The following is an 18401-nucleotide window of genomic DNA, read 5'->3' as shown; positions in this document are numbered from 1 at the left end:
GGCACCCCTGCGTCTCGCTCAGGCTGCGCCTCAGCCCGCCTCTCCCTCCCGCAGGAGACGGCTGGGCCCGCTGGTGCCCATGCGACCGCATCGCTCCACACCCCTCCAGAGAGCCCTCCCGCCCAGGCGGGTGGGCTCCTTCCCCTGGCAGGCTCCAGAGAGATGGAGGGTTGCGCAAAGTTTGCCGGTCGGGGAGATGGGCATGCGGCTCCCACCTGTCATCAGGTACAGCTACCTGGTTGATCCTGCCAGTAGCATATGCTTGTCTCAAAGATTAAGCCATGCACGTGTAAGTACACACGGCCGGTACAGTGAAACTGTGAATGGCTCATTAAATCAGTTATTGGTTCCTTTGATCGCTCCATCTGTTACTTGGATAACTGTGGTAATTCTAGAGCTAATATATGCCGGGCTGACCTCCCGGGATACGTGCATTTACCAGACCAAGACCAATCCGGGCTCGCCTGGTCACTTTGGTGACTCTAGATAACCTCGGGCCGATCGCTCTTCCCCGTGACGGTGACGATACATTCGGATGTCTGCCCTATCAACTTTCAATGGTACTTTCTGTGCCTACCATGGTGACCATGGGTAATGGGGAATCAGGGTTCGATTCCTGAGAGGGAGCCTGAGAAACGGCTGCCACATCCAAGGAAGGCAGCAGGCTCGCAAATTACCCACTCCTGATTCGGGGAGGTAGTGATGAAAAATAACAATACAGGACTCTTTCAAGGCTCAGTAATTGGAATGAGTACACTTTAAATCCTTTAACGAGGATCCATTGGAGGGCAAGTCTGGTGCCAGCAGCTGCGGTAATTCCAGCTCCAATAGCGTATATTAAAGTTGCTGCAGTTAAAAGCTCGTAGTTGGATCTTGGAATTGAGCTGGGGGTCCGCCGCGAGGCGAGCTACCACCTGTCCCCGCTCTGCCTCTCAGCGCCCCCTTGATGCTCTTGACTGAGTGTCCTGGGGGACCGAAGCGTTTACTTTGAAAAAATTAGAGTGTTCAAAGCAGGCCGGTCGCCTGAATACTTCAGCTAGGAATAATGGAATAGGACTCCAGTTCTATTTTGTTGGTTTTCGGAACAGGGGCCGTGATTAAGAGGGACGTATTGTGCCGCTAGAGGTGAAATTCTTCGACCAGCGCAAGATGAACCAAAGCAAAAGCATTTGCCAAGAATTAATTAAGTATGAAAGTGGGAGGTTCGAAGATGATCAGATACCGCCATACTTCCGACTAGCGATCCGGCGGCGTTATTCCCATGACCCCCAAGCAGCTTCCGGGAAACCAAAGTCATTAGGTTCCGGGGGGAGTATGGTTGCAAAGCTGAAACTTAAAGGAATTGACGGAAGGGCACCACCAGGAGTGGAGCCTTCAGCTTAATTTGACTCAACACGGGAAACCTCACCCGGCCCGGACACGGAATGGATTGACAGATTGATAGCTCTTTCTAAATTCTGTGGGTGGTGGTGCATGGCCGGTCTTAGTTCGTGGAGCAATTTGTCTGGTTAATTCAGATAACGAACGAGACTCCTCCATGCTAACTAGTTACGCGACCCCCAGCGGTCCTCGTCCAATTTCTTAAAGGGACAAGTGGCGTTCAACCACACGAGATGTAGCAATAACAGGTCTGTGATGCCCTTAGATGTCCAGGGCTGCACGCAGGCTACACTGAATGGATCAGCATGTGTCTACCCTTCGCCGACAGGTCCGGGTAACCCGCTGAACCCCGTTCGTGATAGGGATAGGGGATTGCAATTATTTCCCATGAACGAGGAATTCCCAGTAAGTGCAGGTCATAAGCTTGCGTTAATTAAGTCCCTGCCCTTTGTACATACCGCCCTTCGCTACTACTGATTGGATGGTTTAGTGAGGTCCTGGGAAAGGCCCCGCTGGGGTCGGCAACAGCCCTGGTGGAGCGCCGAGAAGACGATCAAACTTGACTATCTAGAGGAAGTAAAAGTCATAACAAGGTTTCCGTATGTCAACCTGTGGAAGGATCATTAATGGTGGAGTGGCCCGAGTGACGACGGTGCCAGCCTGAATCCCTCTGGCGCCTACTGAAAGCACACACCGTAGGCGCAGGGCCCGGCCCTGCCCTGGCGCGCCCTGGCAGGCGGAGCGGTCCGCAGTCACATGGGGTGCTTGAGTGACAACCGGGACTTTGGAGGGCCTCTTCCCGAGGAGGGCCTGACTGACGTGTGAGGGACCGGGGATGGGGGGCAGCCCCTGTCCCCTGCCCCTTATAGAGACAAAACCCAAGTTCACCCAGCACGACATCCCCTCGGGTGGGGGAAAACTGAATGGCAGTGCATCTCTGGGCTGGTACCACCCCTTCCTTGAAAGGCCCTTGCGCTGGCTGGGCCCTCCCAAAACCCGAGTCCCGGTCCGGCCCGACTAGGCTACAGGGGAGTGGCATTTCAAGTGCGGAAGATGGTCTGGAAGAGAAGGGGCCAAGGGCTGGTGAGGGGACCTTGGCTACTCTCGGTTGGAGGCGTGTGGGATGGGGACCAACCTGGCTCTTCCCTTCCGGTGCCTCCGACCCTGGCGAGGATGGTGGTAGGGTAATTGCCAGCCCACAGGCATGGCTCGGGCCAACGACGGATGGCTGACGTGCAGGTGGAGCAACCCTCCCTGTTGCCAGGCAGGTACCCGGTTTGACCCGGTCCCGTGCGGCTGGGCCGAGGGCTTTGAAGACTTGTGCGGTCCCTCACGCTGTCCCTGGGAGGAACCGGCAGCTTTAGGGCTGCCTACTCCAGTTGCACTGGGGGCCCCCTTCCTCTCCGGTGGGTGGGGGGGACCCAGGCTGAGCGTCTGGCAATGTCTTTTTCTCCCAACGGTGCAGCATGACTCCCAGAGGGGAAGCCTTGAACGGGGCGCCCGGGCCGTCTTGCTGCGCGGGCAGCGGACACGCGGCATCACCTTCCTCCCACCTCTCCTGCGCCTGCTGGTGGGCAAACGTTTAAAAAAAATTGCCTGTGACTCTTGGCAGTCGATCACCCAGCTCGCGCATCGATGAAGAACGCAGCTTGCTGCAAGAATTAGTGTGAATTGCAGGACATATTGATCATCAACACTTAGAACGCGCCTTGCGGCCCCGTGTTCCTCCCGGGGCTATGATTGTCTGAGTGTCGCTCGATCGTCAATCATCCCGGGGCTTCCCCGGGACGTGGCTGGGGCTGTCGCAGGGTTAGCTCCGCTTCCCCTTCATCCCGCCACAAGGTCAGACCCCCGATCGCTGTGGCAGGGTCCCTCGCCGGGTCCTGCCACAGAGGTACGCAGCTGGAGCACCTGGCCCCTGAGAAAGGGGCCTTTCATCCGGTCTGCCCTGGGACCAGTCCCGGGGCACCTGGCTCTGTGCCGCATGTGGCTGTCTGTGGTGTCCCACCGGCTGCCCGCGTGCACGCGCCTCTGGCGCCAACCTCTGCGGCCGGCTTTCCGGGGAGGACGAAACCCTTCCAGATGTGATCCGGGGAAAGAGGGCGCTCTGACAGGGGGGGCCCGGCTGTCCCCGGCAACCCACCTTTGACGCTCCGGCGTCATTCTTCCGACTACGACCTCAGATCAGACGTGGCGACCCGCTGAATTTAAGCATATTACTAAGCAGAGGAAAAGAAATTAACCAGGATTCCCCCAGTAACGGCGAGTGAAGAGGGAAGAGCCTAGCACCAAATCCCCACCCGGTGGCGGGCGCGGAAATTGTGGCATACATAAGACCGACTCCCCGGCGTCGTTCAGGGGGCCCAAGTCCTTCTGATCGAGGCTCACCCCACGGATGGTGTTAGGCCGTTAGCGGCCCCAGGGGCACTGGGATCGGGTCTTCTCAGAGTCAGGTTGCTTGAGAACGCAGCCCAAAGCGGGTGGTAAACTCCATCTAAGGCTAAATAAGGGCATGAGACCGATAGCCAACAAGTACCGTAAGGGAAAGTTCAAGAGGGTGTGAAAGCGTCGAGAGGTAAATGGGTGGGGACCATGCAGTCCGCCCGGAGGAATCAACACGGCAGGAAGGTGTTGGTGGCCCGGGAGTTCCGGATCCCCTCAGGGCGCATTTCCGCTGCGGTGGTGTGCCGCCACTGGCTCCAGGTCAGCTTGGAAGGCTTCGGGTGGCAGGTGGCCATCCGCTCTGGCGGAGGGTGTTACAGCCCCCCTGGCAGCAGCTTTGCCGTGTCCGCGGGGCCGAGGGAGATTCGACCACCACCACGCCCTCCCCCGGGCACCCGTCCCCGCCCGCGCCCTCGGGGCACGCCGGGGCGGTTGAAGGCGGGACGGGGCCCTCTGCTCCCGGCGCGACTGTCGACTGGGGCAGACTGTTATCAGTGTGCCCCAACCGTGTCGCGTCGCCGGGCAGGGAGGCCCATGCCGGTACCAGGGGTCTAAAAGGTGCGTGAGTCGGAGGACCGAGCAAAACCCTGTAGTGCAAGGAAGGTGAGGGCCGGCGCACGCCGGTTGAGGTGGGATTCCGCCGTGCTTCCAGTGGCATGCACACCACAGGCCAGTCTTGCCCACTCTGTTGGGGAGGTGGAGCATGAGCGTGCATGATAGGACCCGAAAGAGGGTGAACTATGCCTGGGCAGGGAGAAGCCAGAGGAAACTCTGGTGGAGGTCCGTAGTGGTCCTGACATGCAAATCGTTTCCCTCAGGATAGCTGGCGCTGGGAGCCCCCAGTTTTATCTGGTACAGCGAATGATTAGAGGGCTTGGGGCCGAAACAAGCTCTAGCAATTCTCAAACTTTAAATGGGTAAGAAGTAAGCATGGGCGAATTTTGTGAATTTGCCGATTTTTATATTTTTGCGTGTTCGCGGGTGTTTGCGGGTGTTCGCGGGTGTTCGCAAGGCGCTTTGCCTGTTCGCTGGTGTTCGCGGGTTTTTTTTTTTGCCTGGTTAATCACTGCCACCCTCTAGTTTTTTATGCCCTTAATCCCTCTGTACCATTCGTTTCTGTGCCCTTCTGCCCTCTGCCCCACTCGTTTTTGTCCCCTTCTGCCCTCTGTCCCACTTTTGTGCCCTTCTGTCCTCAGCCCCACTTAGAATGGCGTCGGCAAGCTGCCAGCGCCATTCTAAAATATCTACAAAGAGCTTCAACAGGAAGCACTAATAGATAAAGTAAAGCAGGTGCTCAAGTTGAAGGTCAAATTAAGTTACACAATCATTAATCACCCCAAGTTTGGGGTGATTAATGATTGTGTAACTGAATTTGAGCTTCAACTCGAGCATCTGCTTTACTTTATCTATTAGAGCTTCCTGTTGAAGCTGACTTTTGTAACTATTTTAGAATGGCTCTGGCAGCTTGCCGGTGCCATTCCAAAAGAGTTACAAAAGTCAGCTTGAACTTTTGACCCAATCCGTTCCGCTCTCGGATTTTGCAGGAAATTCGCGAATCTCGCAGATTGCGAATTTACAGAAAATCCGCGAGCGGAACGGATTTGCCGCCCATACTTAGTAAGAAGCCCGGCTCGCTGGCGTGGAGCTGGGCATAGAAATCGAGTGCCTAATGGGCCACTTTTGGTATGCAGAACTGGCGCTGCGGGATGGACCGAATGCCGGGTTAAGGCGCCCGATGCCGACGCTCGTCAGACCCCAGAAAAGATGTTGGTTGATATAGACAGCAGGATGGTGGCCATGGAAGTCAGAATCCTCTAAGGAGTGTGTAACAACTCACCTGCCAAATCAACTAGCACTGAAAATGGATGGCGCTGAAGCATCGGGCCCAAACACGTCCGTCGCCGGCACTGAGAGCCGCGGGGGCTAAGCCGCGGCGAGTAGGAGGGCCGCTGCGGTGAGCACGGAAACCCGGTACGAGTGCCCGGGTAGAACCACCGCAGGTACAGATCTTGGTGGTAGTAGCAAATATATATTCAAATGAGAAAAGCAGTTGAACATGGGTCAGTCGGTCCTAAGAGAGGGGCGAACGCCGTTAGGAAGGGACATGCGATGACCACCGTTGCCCTTGGCCGATCAAAAGAGAGTCGGGTTCAGAACCTCAGCATGCACATCCAAGAGCGCAAAATGAGGCTAGACTAGCAGCTCTAGCAAGCAACAAACCATCAAAATTATGGTCACAGGAAGAAACACTGTTACTAGCAGAATTGGAAAAAGTATATGAAAATAAGAGGAAAATTAATGCGCTGATGGTTTCACATTTTGACAATAAAAACAGAAAACAAATTGCAGAAAAAAGAAGAGATAGAAGAGATAAAACCAAAAAATCCGCAAAAGATGTACTGTAAGCATCAAATGTTTTGGAAAATGACTCTTGCGATGAACCAGAGGTTACAATGGAAGTAACAACAGAAAAGTGCAAAGACTTTATCAACCGCAAACGTGCACAAAAAATCAAGAACTTTGAGTTTGAAGTACCGTAAGGGAAAGTTCAAGAGGGTGTGAAACCACCGAGAGGTAAATGGGTGGGGACCATGCAGTCCACCGGGAGGATTCAACACGGCGGGAGGGTTGGTGGCCCGGGAGTTCCGGATCCCCTCAGGGCGCATTTCCTCTGCGGCGGTGTGCCGCTACTGGCTCCAGGTCGGCTTGGAAGGCTTTGGGGTGGCAGGTGGCCATCCGCTCTGGCGGAGGGTGTTACAGCCCCCCTGGCAGCAGCTTTGCCGTGTCCGCGGGGCCGAGGGAGATTCGACCACCTCCGCGCCCTCCCCCAGGCACCCTTGACCGGCCGCCCCCTCGGGGCACGCTGGGGCGGTTGAAGGGGGGACGGGGCCCTCTGCTCCCGGCACCAGGGGTCTAACAGGCACGTGAGTCGGAGGGCCGAGCAAAACCCTGTAGGGCAAGAAAGGTAAGGGCAGGCGCACGCCGGTTGAGGTGGGATTCCGTCGCGCTTCCAGCGGCATGCGCACCACCGGCCGGTCTTGCCTGCTCTGTCAGGGAGGTGGAGCATGAGCGTGCGTGATAGGACCCAAAAGATGGTGAACTATGCCTGGGCAGGGCAAAGCCAGAGGAAACTCTGGTGGAGGTCCGTAGCAGTCCTGACATGCAAATCGTTTCCCTTAGGATAGCTGTCGATCAGAGCCCCCAGTTTTATCTGGTAAAGCGAATGATTAGAGGTCTTGGGGCCGAAACGAGCTCTACCAATTCTCAGACTTTAAATGGGTAAGAAGCCCGGCTCGCTGGCGTGGAGCTGGGCATAGAATGCGAGTGCCTAATGGGCCACTTTTGGTGAGCAGAACTGGCGCTGCTGGATGGACCGAATGCCGGGTTAAGGTGCCAGATGCCGACGTTCGTCAGACCCCAGAAAAGGTGTTGGTTGATATAGACAGCAGGTCGGTGGCCATGGAAGTCGGAATCCGCTAAGAAGTGTGTAACAAGTCACCTGCCGAATCAACTAGCCCTGAAAATGGATGGCGCTGAAGCGTCGGGCCCAAACACGTCCGTCGCCGGCACTGAAAGCCACGGGGGCTAAGCCGCGGCGAGTAGGCGGGCCGCTGGGGTGAGCACGGAAACCCGGTACGAGGGCCCGGGTAGAACCGCCGCAGGTACAAATCTTGGTGGTAGTAGCAAATATTAAAACGAGAAAAGCAGTTGAACATGGGTCAGTCGGTCCTAAGAGAGGGGCGAACGCCGTTAGGAAGGGACGTGCGATGGCCACTGTTGCCCTTGGCCGATCAAAAGGGAGTAGGGTTCAGATCCCCGAACCCGGAGAGGTGGAGACGGGTGCGCTCGCGGCGTCCATTGCGGTAATGCAAACGGTCCAGGAGAAGCCGGTGGGAGCCCCGGGAAGAGTTCTCTTTTCAATCAATCAATCAATCAATCAAAAACATTTATATAGCGCACTACTCACCCGGACGGTCTCAAGGCGCTGGGGAGGAGGGGTCCGCTACTGCTCGAACAGCCAGGTCTTGAGCTGCTTCCTGAAGGCGAGGTGGTCTTGGGTCAGGCGGAGGTGGGTCGGGAGGGAGTTCCAAGTTTTGGCGGCCATGTAGGAGAAGGACCTTCCTCCTGTTGTGGCTCTTTGGATGCGGGGGACGGCAGCAAGGGCGTGGCTGGTCAATCGAAGCTGGCGGGTGGGAGTGTAGAAGTTGAGGCGGCTGTTGAGGTATCTTGGGCCCTGGTTGTGTAGGGCTTTGTGAGCGTGGGTGAGGAGACGGAAGGTGATTCTCTTGTTGACCGGGAGCCAGTGCAGGTCTCCCAGGTGTCTGGAGATGTGGCTGTGTAGGGGGATGTCAAGGATGAGTCTTGCTGAGGCGTTCTGGATCCGCTGGAGTCTCTTCTGGAGCTTGGCGGTGGTTCCGGCATAGAGGGCGTTGCCGTAGTCCAGTCGGCTGGTGGAGAGGGCCTGGGTGACCGTCTTCCTGGTCTCGGTGGGGATCCACCGGAAGATCTTACGTAGCATGCGCAGGATATTGAAGCAAGACGAGGAGACGGCGTTGACTTGTCTGGTCATGGAGAGGGAGGAGTCCAGGATGAAGCCCAGGTTGTGTGCGTGGTCTGTCGGTTTGGGTGCGCTGCTCAGGGCGGGGGGCCACCAGAAGTCGTCCCAGGCGGAGGGTGAGGAGCCCAGGATGAGAACTTCCGTCTTGTCTGAGTTCAGTTTCAGGCGGCTGGTCGTCATCCACTCGGCTACGTCTGTCATCACTTCGTGTAGGTTGGCTCTGGCGGTGGTGGGGTCGTTGGTGAGGGAGAGGATCAGCTGAGTGTCGTCGGCGTATGAGATGATGTTGAGGTTGTGTTGGCGTGCGATGGCCGCAAGGGGGCTCATGTAGACATTGAAGAGGGTGGGGCTGAGCGAGGAGCCCTGAGGAACGCCGCAGATGACTTCGGTGGCTTCTGATCTGAACGGGGGAAGGCGGACTCTCTGTGTCCTTCCGACGAGGAAGGAGATGGTCCACTCCAGTGCCTTCTCCTGGATTCCGACGTTGCTGAGGCGCTGCACTAGGGTGCGGTGGCAGACAGTGTCGAATGCAGCTGAGAGGTCCAGGAGGATAGTGCCGCTGTTTCTCCGTTGTCGAGCAGGGCTCGGATGTCATCGGTGGCAGCGATGAGGGCGGTCTCGGTGCTGTGGTTGGCCAGGAAGCCAGACTGCGAGAGGTCGAGGAATCCATTTGTCTCGAGGAAGGCGGCCAGCTGCTTGTTGACGGTCTTCTCAATGACTTTGGCCGGAAATGGGAGGAGCGAGATGGGGCGGTAGTTTTTGAGTTCGGTGGGGTCCGCTGATGGTTTCATCAGTAGGGAGCTGAGTTTGGCGTGCTTCCAGCTCTCAGGGAAGGTAGCGGTGTCAAAGGAGGTGTTGATGATGTCCCGCAGGTGGGGTACGATGACAGCGTCGGCCTTGTTGAAGACGTGGTGAGGACAGGGGTCGGTTGGAGATCCGGAATGGATGGTGTTCATCGTGCGGATGGTGTCTTCGGTGCTGATCGGGGTCCAGGCGCGGAGGGTGGTGGTGGGGGGCGTAGGTGCGGTCGTGGGGAGCGTTGGTTGTGTGCTGAAGCTGTTGTGAATGTCAGCGATCTTGTTGTGGAAGTAGGAGGCGAGGGAGTTGCAGAGGTCTTGATGAAGGGCAGGGCGCCCTGGAATGGGTTCGCCCCGAGAGAGGGGCCCGAGCCTTGGAAAGCGTCGCTGGTCTGGCGGCGTCTGGTGAGCTCACGCTGGTCCTTGAAAATTCAGGGGAGATGGTGTAAATCCCGCACCGGGCCGTACCCATATCCGCAGCAGGTCTCCAAGGTGAACAGCCTCTGGCATGTTGTAACAATGTAGGTAAGGTAAGTGGGCAAGTCAGATCTGTAATTTCAGGATAAGGATTGGCTCTAAGGGCTGGGTCAGTCAGGCTGGGGCTCGAAGCGGGGCTAGGTGCGCGCCGTGGCTGGACGAGGTGCCTTCCTCCGGGGTGGCCGCGACTCTGAATACGAGCCGGGCCCTTCCTTTGGTTCACCCCAGCTGCGGTGGTCGCCCGCCTCGGCCGGCGCCTAGCAGCTGACTTAGAACTGGTGCAGACCAGGGGAATCCGACTCTTTAATTAAAACAAAGCATCGCAAAGGCCCGAGGCAGGTGTAGATGCAATGTGATTTCTGTCCAGTGCTCTGAATGTCAAAGCGAAGAAATTCATTGAAGCGCAGGTAAACGCGGGAGTAACTATGACTCTCTTAGCCTATTCTCGGTTGTAGTGGCCTTTACCTCCCAGTGGTCCCACCGGTAACTGCCTCTGAAGTGCTAGACTCTGCATAGAGAAGCATATAGAGACAAGCCAAACAAGGTTCTATCATGGCAGCGAGCTTGATAGTGAGAAATGGTGAAGCAAACTAACCCAATTCCAGATGGGGTAGTTCCTGGGGAATAAGACCCCCGTTAAGATGGAGTAAGGAGGTGCTGTCTTTCCCAGAAATCATTAACCTCCTCACTGAATTTGACAAACCAGCACCCGCTTCCAACAATGCAACAGTGAACAACGATTCAGATCACGATATAGACCCTAGTTCACCCTCCATAGCAGAAGAAGACTAAGTATGGGCGGAAAATCCGTTCCGCTTGCGGATTTTGCGGATTTTCGGTAAATTCGCAATCCGCGAGATTCGCGAATTTCCCGCAAAATCCGCAAATCCGCGAGCAGCGGATTTTATGGCTTGCTCGCACTGTTCGCGTGAGTTCACGGCTTCCCAGTTCAACTTCGCGCCCAGCGAATAAGCGCTAAATTGCAGAAATACGATCTTAGCAAAACTGAAACTACTTACCAGGTTCAAAAGTTCAAGCTCATCATTAGTAGCCATTTCCTGTAGTGCTTCCTGAGGGGCCCCTCCAGAGTTCAGTTGCCTACTTGCAACTATTATGTGACCCTGCTCTGACCCTCAGAATAGTTACACATATGCCACAAAGGTCCTGAATTACAGCTAAGGGAGACAAGCAGGAGCCAGGCTGGAAGTTCAAATCCAGTGACACATTAATCAGCCCCTAATTCATTATTGTCAGTTGGGGCAGGGCAGGTGTTGTAACTAATTTTGCAAAAATGAAAGCACTTAGCAAGTGCAAAAGATCACTAATCAGGAAGCACTAAGGAAGCAGGTGCCAGCTAAAACAATATTCTGTGACACATTAATCAGCCCCAAATTAATTCAGGTCACTTGAGGCAGGGAAGGTGTGCTTTGCTTTGCCACAATAATGTACACTGGACAACCAGAGGGTGCTGTGATGAAACAGAGGGTGGCATGGGTGGGCCAGAGGGTGGCATTAGTAGTCAGAGAGTGGCAGTGGTGACAGAGGGTGGCAGTGATGAAGAAGAGTGTCCCAAACAGGCTGGACACGTAGAAACAACAAGTTCGCAAAACTTGCGACCCGACAGGTAAGTTTGCGTTTGCGAAATTGTACAAAACCCTCGCGAACTGGCAGAAACCCGCACGAACACAAAAAAAAATCCGCAAATTCGCGAGAATTCGCGGATTTTTGCGGATTGCGAGTTCGCAAATCCGCAAAATTCGCGAACGCGAGATTCACAAAATTCGCCCATGCTTAAAGAAGACACAACAATATACCTCAGCAAATCCATCGAGTTTGTGGCCTCCTCAGCCAAGAATGACATTGGTACAGCAAACTTTGAAAATCTACCCGATGTATACGAGGTCAGCGAAAATGTAATAACAAAGAAAAGTGACTACACAAAAAAGTCACTTATTGGAAGTAAGTGAAAATGAAATGAAAAATATGAATGTGACTTATGTGGAGACATAATGGGAACTTTTAAAGAACTGAGAAAACATGTCTCCAACAAAAACAAAGGCTTCTATCTTAAAACGTACTGTTCAAAATGTGATAAAGAAGCCGAATACCACTATATTGCATGCCATTATGCCAAATGTAAAGGAAGACCTCAAAAAGGAGAGCTGCCATTCCTGTGTTGCTTCTGTGACCTCAGATTTGGAACAAAAATTGGTGTTTCTCAACATGCTCGGCATGCTCATCCAAGAGCGGAAAATGAGGCTAGACTAGCAGCTCTAGCAAGCAGCAAACCATCAAAATTATGGTCACAGGAACAAAAACTGCTACTAGCAGAATTGGAAAAAGTATATGAAAATAAGTGAAAAATGGATGCGCTGATGGTTCCACAGTTTGACAATAAAACAGAAAACAAATTACAGAAAAAAGAAGAGAAAGAAGAAATAAAAGCAAAAAATCAGCAAAAGATGTACTGCAAGCATCAAATGTTTCTGAAAATGACCCTTGCGGTGAGCCAGAGGTTACAATGGAAGTAACAACAGAAAAGCGTAAAGACTTTATCAACCGCAAACGTGCACAAAAAATCAAGAACTTTGATGAACTGGAAGACATTATCACAGAAATCGAGTACACCCAAAACGTAAAGCAACACAATGTTTCTATGGATCTGATGGATGAGGTAGTGACTTATGTCGCAGAAAACACCACTGATATAAGTCCTACACCAGCAAGTGTACCAACAAATGAACCAGCAAGAGGCACTCAATAATGAGCATATGAACCCTGCTCAAGATGAGCACCAGCATGCCTCAGTAGAGAACAAGATAACAAAAAAATATAAGAAAAACTGAAGGCTTAATCAGACACACGAGAAAAATTATGCAAAAGCAAAGGGCAGCTATAAAGAATACCAGGCAATGTTTCAAAAAGACAAAAAGAAAATTGCCAGGATTATCACTGATGGGGCAGATGATGCCACTTGCCAAATCAGTGATAATGAAATCTTTTAATATTACAAAAACATAATTGAGAAAGAAAACAAGAAAAATCCTAATTTCATGCCGATTGATCGGATACCAGAGGACTATGAAATTAGAAATCTATGTAAAGAAATAACACTGCTTGAAATAACTCATGCCTTTGAGAACTCCAATTTAAAGAAAGCAGTGGGGCCTAATAAGATTGGTCTGAATGACTTGTATAAAGTACCCAGCAAACAACCAAGACTGCTGCCCAGAATTCTATCGTCTTGGTTGATGATGAGAAGAGTACCAGAAATTATCAAAAAGAACCGATCAATGTTGATACCAAAGAATGTACTGATTAGTGAACTTAAAAAAATCAGTAACTGGAGTCCAATTACCATTGTTACTGCATTCATGAAGTTATTCACAAAAATATTAACTAAAAGACTTAAATTTTTTGTTGAATTGAATATGAGACAAAAAGGCTTCATGAAGGTGAGAGGTTGTCTCGAGAATCTGACTCTCCTGCAAAATATCATAAAAGGAGCATTAAAAAACAGTTACTCATTAGCAGTTGTGTTCATTGATATATCGAAAGCCTCCGACTCTGTCAGCCATGGTCACATTATACAGAGTCTCGCAAGGAAAAGAGTTCCATCATACTTCAGAGACATAATAAAAGACTTATACACTGACTCAACAACATCTTTCAAGGGATAGAACAATGAATCTACTCCTGAAATAACAATGAAATATGGGGTCAAATAAGGTGACTCTTTATCCCCACTACTATTTAACATTGCCACGGATCCTCTGATCTGTGATCGTCAGAAAATATGGCAAGGGCTTTCCATTTGGATCAGATGGTCTTATTGAGCAAATCACCACTCTCGCCTTTGCCGATGACATCGCAGTACTCAGCAGTACCTGGGAAGGAATGAGTACAAATCTGAAAATCATTGAAAAGTTCAGTAAAACCACAGGATTAAAACTTAATGTGAAAAAGACACATGAATTTTACATTAGTCACCATAAAGATAAAATCCTGGTTTACAACTGTAAACCATGGCCATTTGAAAAAGAAAATATTGAAAATATTCATCCAGGAGAAAGTGAGAGATACCTCGGATTGAACTTTGAGCCACACACTGGTCATACAAGCAACAACAAAATTATTGAGGTTCTTGTCAATTGGGCTCAAAAACTTGATATTCTACCACTTAAGCCCACACAGAAAATAGAAATCTCGTGCCAGTTCTTGGTACCTGAACTATCATTCAAATTGGATATGACAGGAACAGAAGCAAAAACTTTAAATGTTCTGGATCAAACAATAAAAAGTATGTCAAATACTTTCTACACCTTCCTGCATAAACATGTGATGGTCTCCTATATTCTAAAAGATCATTTGGGGGTCTCAGTATTCCAAAACTATGTACACAAATTGGTCTCAATAAAGTCAATAGTTTATTGTATCTCAGGGCAGCTCCAGACCTGTACATAGCGCACTCATTCATGTATGAAGGAGAAAATATGAATGAAAGAATTGATAACATCATCAAAACACACAAACTAAACATTTTAGACAGTAACTTTCTGAGCTATGATTTGAATTTGTTAGCAACATTTGATTGGAGAAAATAAGAGTTTGAGAAATGGGCAAATCTCCCTGTCCAAGGTGATGGTATAAAATACTTAGCAAGTAATCCAACCTCAAACTTCTGGATCGGCAGGCATAACAAAATGAAGGAAAACCAGTACATAGCTGCGCTGATGCTAAGAGCAAATGTTTTATATACCAGAGAAACCATCATTAGGGGAAGAAATCGTGAATTTGCTACATGTAGGTATTGTAATGATGTTTGTGGAACAATTTCTCATATTTCAGGCGCATCTCATAAAACTAAGGACATTAGGATAAAAAGACGTAACAAAATTCTGGAATTGCTCATTGATAGAGCAAAAAGGTGTGGCTGGATGGCATATAGGGAACCTCATGTTAAGAATAATCAAGGAGAGCTACGAAAACCAGATGTAGTGTTTACCAAAAATGGTACAGCTGTAGTGATTAAAGTTTCAATTTGTTATGAAAATTCTCAGAATTCCCTTGAATTAGTGTTTGAGAGTAAAGTGAAATACTATCAGGATCTGTCACAGCAAATCAAAGATCTCACAAAATGTAACACTGTTAAATTTCATGGCTTTATCGTTCGATGTCGTGGTATTTGGCCTCAATCTAATGATGTTGTTCTGGCTGATTTAGGTCTACAAATGGCATTTCCATTCAGGAAAAATGTTTGCCTGACTACTTTAATGGACACTCTTAAAATGTGGCAAGTATTCATGGACAATTGAGTATCAAGTTTATAATGAGATGTACACTTTCTTGCAGCTTGTTCTACAGATTACGGTGGTTGCTTCAGAGAGGGCGCTGTGGAGCACACGAGCTGCGTAGCACACGAGCTGTGGCGAGGAGGACAACGAGGAGACGCCGACTCCAGCCGCTACCTTTTGCTCATTGCCGGGCATCCCAGGCATCCCAGGCGCGGCTGCATTGTTCTGTGCCCCCGGACGCGGCTGGTGCGCGACGACTCCCGTGACTGGCGAGCAGGATGCGGCAGTAACTGCGGCTGGATCCGTGAGCCCTAGCAGGACACAGCAGGGCGCGGCAACTACCTCATTTGTTGTTCCGGGTGCGGCCGGAGCCGCCAGCACCCGCCAGATGCGGCAATAGCCTCGAGTGGTTTTTGTGTGTGTGGCCAGAGCCGCTGTTCAAGTCTGAGCTCGAGCTGAGACCCTCTGACAGCCACGGTGGTAGGCTGCAGAAACGCCAGCGGGAGCGGCCCGAGAGAGGCAGGAGAGAGCTGCCCAGGGGGTCGTGGGAGCAATCTCGGAGCTATCTTGGAGGGACTGCGAGAGGGACGGCGAGAACGGAAGCAGGACCCGTTCTGTGGGTTCTGTGGGTCATCCCGTGAGCCCCCCCCCTCCCGGGTACCTGAAATATCTGGAAAAAAACTGACTAACGAAGAGACTGCTTGCATTCAGCCAGCCAGCGGTGGTGGAGTCACTAACTGTGCCTTGGTAACAAGTGAGCAGGCGCCAGTAAGGTAAGAGGCGGAGGCGGAGGGGGAGTTGAAAGCAAGCGCGGCAGCCATTAGAGGCGGCCGCAAAGTAAGAGCCGGGGGTGGACACAGAGAGGCTGGTTGACTAGGTCCTCCCAGCCTGAGTGCCTCCCCGTGTGCTCGGCTTGCTACCCTGCACACCTCACTTGCAGTCTGCAGTAATTTCTGCCATTTGCCTCCTGCCATCCTCCACCACCCCATCATTCCTGTTACAAGTGGCAAAACCAAAACACTACAACTCATTATGAACTTTTTACAAAACAAACTGAGTTAATACAAAAGCCAAACAGTAAACAGTGACAAACGCTACAAAGAAGGGGAATATTCAACATCAACGCTTCCTGCTCACTGCGTCACCTCATTACTGACCACAAGTCTAATGGCCCGTCCACCTAGAATCAGCATGAGGTCGGGGAAACCACAGGGCGCGGATGCCACAGCTGTGACATCACAGGGGAAGACAAAGAAGGTTAAGGGGAGCCCCACACGTATGACCAGAGAGGTGGTAGAAGAGGATGAGGTAGTCGAAGGGTCAGCCGTGGGTAGGAGTAGGATTTCCACAAAGTTATCCCCGGAGGACCAAGGCTCTAGGACAACAGCCCCTGCCACTGTTTCCACAGACCTCGTAAACTCCGCTATAACCCCCCTAGGCATGTCGCACCTATCTGACAATCCTGGTCCATTAAGCTTGGATGAGGGAGCCAATAAGATCAACCAGGACAGGACAACCAGCAGCCCCGCAACGAAGAATGAGGGGAAACATTCGAGAGATGTAACACCACTTTCGGTACATAGTGAACAAGTCCCGCATTTAAAAGCAAGTAAAAGGGCATTGATCACAGACTTTCTCAAAGTTTGCCAAAGACTCTCCACCGGGAGAGTGAGTCGGAATACATCCCCACCTCACGACTCCGGCCCCAAATGCAACAGTACACAATATAACGCTTATATGGAGGGAGCAATCAAGGAAGCCCTACAGTCTGTATCACCACCAAACCGGCCAAGGTGTTACAGTGAATCCAGCAAAGTCCAAACGGTAAAATCAAGAAGGAACTCCGGGTGCAAGGTGCCTGGCCCCCTCTGGTCAAATGTTTTAAAGACCCAAAAATAGCTAAAGACTCAGAGCAAGCTAAGGGGGAACCACCCTCTCAGCCTCTACAACCGACCCATTCACTACCAGCGCGCGCCCTAGTACACTGGGTCCCGGACGCAACTGACGACTCGGTTTTCCTAGAGCAGAGTCTGCAGAGTGCACATTTAATTCAGAACACGTCTCCAACAACAATTGAGGAATCCCTTCTGCAGCCTCAGGCGCTACCCCGTGTTGAAAAACAGTGCCCAAATCCACAGGCAAACTCTCACAGTCCAACGTCTAGTCAGCTTATGCCGGGTTTGGAAATAAAGTGCTGCTCTGCCCCAACCGGACGAGATACTGATGACATCGATGCCATTAAATATTGCTTGCAAACAAAACAGGTGATGGACCGAATGTGGATCAATGTCACACACTCACCCCAGTCCGAAGATCTGGGCCCAAATCCATCGTTTTTTTGCACTCCACACCACCCTGGGTTAGACAATGGCGATATGCAAATCAGCTCTGACCCTGTGCCCCATGGGAACAGTCCAGTCCGAACTACAAAAGCCATGTCCTTCCCAGAACGGAATCAAGCATCCGAGGACCGGACCGGTTTCGAGGTAACACCTCTCATCAGCCCGGCTAGCTTGGCTCCAGTGGTGTGGAGTGCCTGGGACCCACGTCTGGGCATCCCCAGCGCACTTAGGGCGGAATATGCAAACAAAACAGGTGATGGACCGAATGTGGATCAATGTCACACACTCACCCCAGTCCGAAGATCTGGGCCCAAATCCATCGTTTTTTTGCACTCCACACCACCCTGGGTTAGACAATGGCGATATGCAAATCAGCTCTGACCCTGTGCCCCATGGGAACAGTCCAGTCCGAACTACAAAAGCCATGTCCTTCCCAGAACGAATCAAGCATCCGAGGACCTGACCGGTTTCGAGGTAACACCTCTCATCAGCCCGGCTAGCTTGACTCCAGTGGTGTGGAGTGCCTGGGACCCACGTCTGGACATCCCCAGCGCACTTAGGGCGGAAAATGCAAACAAAACAGGTGATGGACCGAATGTGGATCAATGTCACACACTCACCCCAGTCCGAAGATCTGGGCCCAAATCCATCGTTTTTTTGCACTCCACACCACCCTGGGTTAGACAATGGCGATATGCAAATCAGCTCTGACCCTGTGCCCCATGGGAACAGTCCAGTCCGAACTACAAAAGCCATGTCCTTCCCAGAACGGAATCAAGCATCCGAGGACCGGACCGGTTTCGAGGTAACACTTCTCATCAGCCCGGCTAGCTTGACTCCAGTGGTGTGGAGTGCCTGGGACCCACGTCTGGGCATCCCCAGCGCACTTAGGGCGGAATATGCAAACAAAACTGGTGATGGACCGAATGTGGATCAATGTCACACACTCACCCAAGTCCGAAGATCTGGGCCCAAATCCATCGTTTTTTTGCACTCCACACCACCCTGGGTTAGACAATGGCGATATGCAAATCAGCTCTGACCCTGTGCCCCATGGGAACAGTCCAGTCCGAACTACAAAAGCCATGTCCTTCCCAGAACGGAATCAAGC

At 51.7% G+C, this 18401-nt stretch overlaps 1 non-coding gene and 2 pseudogenes across 1 annotated transcript; all 3 read left to right on the top strand.

Annotated features, from left to right (window-relative positions):
• Positions 1 to 232: 232 nt before the first annotated feature.
• LOC147710397 (18S ribosomal RNA) lies at positions 233 to 2006 on the top strand (annotated as a pseudogene).
• A 974-nt stretch (positions 2007 to 2980) lies between these two features.
• LOC147710396 (5.8S ribosomal RNA) lies at positions 2981 to 3134 on the top strand. Its single transcript, XR_015296219.1, has one exon. It is a non-coding gene; the product is annotated as a 5.8S ribosomal RNA (ribosomal RNA).
• Positions 3135 to 3577: 443 nt separating this feature from the next.
• LOC147710395 (28S ribosomal RNA) lies at positions 3578 to 9682 on the top strand (annotated as a pseudogene).
• The last annotated feature ends 8719 nt before the right edge of the window (positions 9683 to 18401 follow it).

This window comes from Lissotriton vulgaris, chromosome 5 (assembly GCF_964263255.1).
Source record: "Lissotriton vulgaris chromosome 5, aLisVul1.2, whole genome shotgun sequence".
Classification (NCBI taxonomy): domain Eukaryota; kingdom Metazoa; phylum Chordata; class Amphibia; order Caudata; family Salamandridae; genus Lissotriton; species Lissotriton vulgaris.
Note: the sequence above shows the minus strand (reverse complement) of the source record. Positions and strands in the feature narration are given on the sequence as shown.